Below are 6,000 nucleotides of genomic sequence, written 5' to 3'. Positions count from 1 at the left end.
TGTAAGATTTCTGCATTACATATTGTGACCTACGCTCTTCCACACCATCAATCTCTTGACAAGCAACCTCGAGAATCAACGTTTCTCCTCCCAAAAGACTTCTTTGGTACAAAGCTCTCTACAGAGAGTGACAAATGCCCATGGCCAAATGGTCCAGAATTTTTAGAGGAAATCCAAAGGAAGGTTCCCTTGGGTCATGAACATGACATATTTCAGACATCAAGCCTGATACATACCAACTAAGGATCTACAAGAGGAAGGTCTTAAAATGTGTCATGATTCGACAATATTCGTGCATCGTGGTTTTCCTTTCATCTTTAATATAGTTTTTGTCATTCTGGTTGCCAGCTGTAAATGAATATGTACAAGAGTGTGACTGACCTGTTCCAATATATGCCCCAAACAAGTCATAATAATTTAAAATTTGCGAACATTCGTGATATGAATTTTCAATTCTATTAAGGACACGGAGGCGAGAATTATGCTTCTCATTTTCTTTACTGAAAATTCTCAGCAGCCAATCAGAAAATTAAAAACAAAATACACACTACAATACCCATAACCCTAGTGGGTATCACATTACAACCATAGAGTAGACCCCTATATAAGGAGCATAAGAGAATACTACATCCTCTTTCTTTGTGTGAAATAACAGTTAAGTCCAAGAATAAACACAGTCTGATATCTGGCAATAAATGGGAAGAAGAATCCAATCTTCATAAGGAAATCCACAGGCCAACGGGCAGCAAAGACAAACTTGAAGTCAGCGTCAACGAAACAGCATCTCCCTGGAGACGGCGAAAACCCTCTTCAAAGGTGAAAGTCAGCAAAGTTCACTTGCGATCAGAACCTGAAATTGAAAGACAAAGCCGTAATACCACACTCCAGGAAGAGATATAACATAAGGGAAGGGTAAAAAACAGCATAATTATACATTGCAGTATATAAACATTGCAAATCAGACATCACAGTACTGAATTATGGGTGGGATAATCCTCGCCTCCGGGTCCTTAATAGAATTTAAATTTCTTGTCATGAATGTTCGCAAATTTTGAATTATATGCCAGGACCGGAGGCTCCGATTATGCTTGTTCAAAGCTGCGCCAACACAACAGATGCAACATTCACAATAGGTTTATAATAAAAAGTTTTAAATGTAGAGTCAGAGTACCAATCAGCTGCATTCATAATGTCCAATAAACTGACTCCCACAGAAAAAGCCTTGGATGCCATAGCACCACGAGCAGAATGAGCACCAAATCTGGAAACATCAATACCAGCTTCGCCCATGAGCCAACAAACCCATCTTGCTGGTGTAGCTGGGGTCACTGGGCGAAAAGGTTTCTGCAAAGCAATCAACAATTGACCCGCCATATCTTGACGAAAACCTGCAGTACTCACCTCATAATTCCGGATACATTGTACCACACACAATTTTGGATTATCAGGAAACGCAGGATAAGTGACAGAAGTGGTGTTACATTTAATGCGTCTGGTGACCAAAAAAGTAACACCCTCTGGCGAGAATCTGCGACCCGCTAGATCTAGCGTGCGAATATCAGAAACGCGTTTGCAGGATACTAGACAAAGTAGCATAGCGAGTTTGGCAGAAAGTTGTTTATGAGACAAACACTGATTCACAGGCCAGGAGTCCAAGAAACGTAAGACAATGGAGACATCCTAAAGCTATATTTAGAACACGGTGGTTTTACCAACCGGATACCTCTGAGTAATTTACATAGTAATGGATGTTCACCAAGTGGTTTGCCCTCAATGGCCACGTGACCCGCCGAGATGGCTGACCGGAAATTATTGACAGTGCGATAAGCTAGGCCTGAAGCGGCTAAGGACGCAAGAAAGTTCACTACCAAGGAGACATCTGCTGCAGTGTGATCCACCTCCCATTGAGAGCACCAATCACACCATCGTTTCCATGCTGTAGCATAACATTTGTGTGTGTTGGGCGACCATGCCTCGCTGATAAATCTGATAGTGTCTCTCGAAAGGCCTGGGATCTTCCAGGGATCCCCGAAATTCTCCAAGCGACCAGCATGAGTTGACCTGAAGTTATCAACGGATGCGGAGATTTGAGAGGGTCTAACAACAGATTCCATCGCCGGGGAAAAAGGACCGGAAGCGCACATAACATTTCCAGAAGTACTAGGAACCACGCCTGAGCCCTCCACAGAGGAATGATCAGAATCAATTCCGATTAATAACATTTGGTTTGGGCCAGGACCCTTGGAATCATCACAAACGGAGGGAACGCATTACAAAGTGCTGGGGGGCCACACCTACAGAAAAACATCCGTGACTAGAGCCTCCAGATCCGGACGTCAGTTAAAAAAAAACGGAATCTGTTTGTTGAGTCTGGAGGCAAACAGATCAATCTGACAAGGGCCCCACATCTGGGTCAATAACTGGAACACTCGAGGGTGAAGCCTCCAGTCGCTGAAATCCTGGAGATGTTGGGAATTCCAATTGGCCACCTGGTTGCTGCACCCTGGAAGGTACTCCGCCACTACAAACAGTTTGTTCTGAAGGCAAAAATGCCAAAAATCTTTTGCAATCTCCGCTAGGAGGCGGAACCGGGTCCCGCCCAACTTGTTCACATAACAAACCGCCGACACATTGTCCATGCGGAGAAGAATGCAACAATTCGTCTGACAGGGCGAGAGGCACCGAATCGCAAAGGAGCCCGCCAGAAGTTCCAGGAAATTGATGTAGAGATTCAATTCCTCCGGAGACCAACGGCCGCCTGTGGACACTGGACAGCACCGGGCTCCCCAACCCCACCGACTGGCATCGGATTCGATCACCACCTCCGGAGTGGTGCTGAATAGGGCTCGACCGTTCCACGATTCCATACGTTACAGCCACCACAACATCTCCCACCTTGCCTCCTCTGAGAGGGGAATCTGATCGGAATACTTGAGGCCTTTCTGTAGATGGCGTATCTTGAGCAGTTGAAGTGCTCGGTATTGAAGGGGACCCGGGAAGATCGCTTGTATAGAAGAAGCTAACAACCCGACGACCCGGGATACAGATCTCAAGGACACAGTCTGCTTGTTCAAAATCAACCTCAACTCTCTCTTGATTGATCTGATCTTCTGATTGGGCAAGAGAAGTTGACACGTGTGGGAGTTGAGTAGAAAGCCCAGAAACTCTACAGACTGAGAGGGAATCAATACTCATTTCTGAGGGTTGATCAAGAAACCTAGATTCTGCAATAGTCTATGGTCCAGACAAGATGCTGCATTACTAGGCAAGGACACCGGCTCATGATGAGGATGTCATCCAGATAAATTATGAGGCGAACGCCCCGGGCTCGCAGAACTTCTACCACAGGCCTCATAAGTTTCGTGAAGCACCAAGGTGCTGACGAGAGGCTGAAAGGAAGGACTTGGTACTCGTACCAGATTCCCTGCCATTGGAATTGAAGAAAACGTCGATGTGGTCCGTAAATGGGCACTGACAGATAGGCATCTTTCAGATCCAGGCGGACCATCCAGTCCTCCTCCTGACGAAGATCGCGAAGAAGATGGATCCCCTCCATCTTGAAGTGGCGATATACAACCCATCCATTGAATTCCTTGAGATTTAAAACAAGCCTGGATCCACCCCCCCTTCTTCTGAACTAGGAAGACGTTGCTGACAAAGCCCAGAGGGAGACGAGACGTCTGCACTATGGCTCCTTTCTGAAGCAGAGACTCGATCTCGCTGGAAATGAACATCTGATCTTGAAGGGAAAAAGCACTGGGCGAGGAGGCAGAGGCTGAGAGGGGGAGTGAAAAAACTCTATTTTGTAACCTCGCACTGAATCCAGGATCAACGCATCCTGCAAGATCTTTTGCCAATTGGTGAGAAAAGACTGGAGTCGGCCCCCCAATTGAACCTCTGAAAAGGGAATCAGGCTCACCTGAAGTTGTGGCATCACGTTGACCTCCCTGGTTGCCTCCACAGCGTCCTTTCAAGTTCTTGTTACGGGATCCACGGGTTGGATAGAAGGAGGAGGAGGAGTAGGAGTTCTGATACTTTCCGCGATTGGAGTTATAACTCCAATGGGCGCCTTGCTGGTAACAACGGCCGAATGACCTCCCCGGAAGTCGTCCGGTCCAGCCAAAAAACGGGCGGAAAGCCCGTGTTAAAGAACCTTGCGCCTTGTCAAGGCCACTGAAAGTTGCGACAAATTTAGTCAGTTCCTTCAGAAAAGGTTGCCCGAAGAGAAGACCATGTGCCAAGGGGCCTGACTCCGAGGTGGACAACTTTGCCAACTTAGGGTCGAGTTTCAAACGAATAGAGCGGCGCCGCTTGCAGGACATGGCACAATTAGCATTGCCCAATTGACAGATGGCACGCTGAGCCCATCCAATCAGATCATCAGGATCAATGATTTGCCCAGAGGTTTTAGATTTGAAACCTAAGTCCAGGATTTTTGTAAGGGGACCAGTTAAATCAAGTAGCTTATCTTGACAGGACCGCCATGCACGATCCATTCCTTTTTTGGGATCATTTGTGTATTTCTTTAAATAGGTAAGCATAGATGGATCCACCACTGGGGTGTCCGCCACTTTGTCTGCCAAATCTGGTCTTCGGCATTCCGAGCGCAACCGCGCTCTGACATCTTTATCAAAGGCTTAACGCAGATGCGATTGTACATATTCTGCAACCTCGGTAGAGGGAAGCCAGGAGGAGGAGTTAGGGTGAACAATGGCAGTGGGATCAAAATTAAGCAAATTCGGATGGGATGGAGCATCCACAAAACACTCTTTGCGTTGCTTTTTAGCAGGGGGAGAGGAGAAGCCTCCGGCTCAGACGCCGTATCAGAGGAGGTATTACCATCATCTTTCAGAGGTGAGCTAGAAGAAGTATCCTTGTTCGAAGAGCCATAAAAATGGTCAGAAGAGAGGGCTTTAGCCAATTTTGCAAAGTCCGAAGAATGTGGAGTCTTGGAACCCTTTCCGCTAGATGTAGAACGGGATTAGGACCCGGGAAGCCAGCCCTGTTGCAGGGCATAATTGCACAAATGACGTTTTAAGGGTTCAATAGCCCTGACCATGGCTTTATTTACAGAGTGCTGGACTCTCACATCAAGAGCCTTGACCAGCTCATGCTCCAATGACCCCGAGGGATCTTCATCATAGTATTCCTCATCATAGTAGTAGTCAGACATAATGCCACTGATAAGTGACTGATATACCCACCAGAGGAAACATTGGAGCGTATATGCACTGTCTGCACAGAGAGCAGGGAGGGCACTATAGACCCTGAGAGATAGACAATGATATAATAAGGGGGAATGGCGAACCTCAGGCAAGCCAAAGCAACACAAGGACGCAATATCCACTGCGTGCAGTAACTATTGAATGTGGAGGGAGGGCTCACCTAGTAACACCACTCTAGGCAAAGCCTATGCAGTAGTATACAGCCCAAGTCTCTATGTGAAGACCTGAGCGTCAATTGAGGGCTGACACAGACTGGTGGGTGAAAAGCAATTCTTCGCGCTGCTTCCGCGCTCACTTAAACCTGAAAACCGGCAAAAAAAGGTAAAACCGGTAAACAAAATGGCCGCCGCGCATGCGCGGACCGGCCCGAGAGTAGTGCCATAAACAGGACTACGTGTCGGAACGACGCGCGTCCTCACCCTCGTCTCCCGCTCCACTGAAAACCAACATGGGCACACTGCGCCCGGTCCGGGTTTCGAACTGCGCTCCCAACACTCCCCAAAACGGCCAAGAATGAAAATTAACAGCGCGCGATCAGCGCCAACAAAGAAAACCACACAGTGTCAAAAGTCTCGGGATCCGAGAAACAAGACACCACAGTGGAGCGCAGTGACAGCGCTAGGGGCACACCAGGAATATGCGCCCGAATGCGAACAGCGCGCACTGAATTAACAAGCAGATTATGGCAACAAGTGCGGCAATAGCGTGACGGGGAAAACAGACGAGCGCACCAACCGTGTGAAAAGGCTCACAACAGGAGCAATCGCCAGAGCGC

The 6,000-nt window shown here is 47.5% G+C and overlaps 1 long non-coding RNA gene across 1 annotated transcript in view; it reads right to left on the bottom strand.

Moving 5' to 3' along the window:
- Nucleotides 1–479: 479 nt before the first annotated feature.
- LOC144827693 (uncharacterized) overlaps nt 480–6,000 on the bottom strand; it is a 29,071-nt gene continuing 23,550 nt past the window's right edge. Inside the window, exon 2 of the long non-coding RNA XR_013610308.1 lies at nt 480–850. This is a non-coding gene — a long non-coding RNA (uncharacterized LOC144827693). The remainder of the gene's footprint in view (nt 851–6,000) is intronic.

This window comes from Lissotriton helveticus, chromosome 4_1 (genome assembly GCF_964261635.1).
Source record: "Lissotriton helveticus chromosome 4_1, aLisHel1.1, whole genome shotgun sequence".
NCBI classification, from domain to species: domain Eukaryota; kingdom Metazoa; phylum Chordata; class Amphibia; order Caudata; family Salamandridae; genus Lissotriton; species Lissotriton helveticus.
The sequence above is the reverse complement of the archived record's forward strand: the minus strand, read 5'-3'. Positions and strand labels throughout refer to the sequence as shown.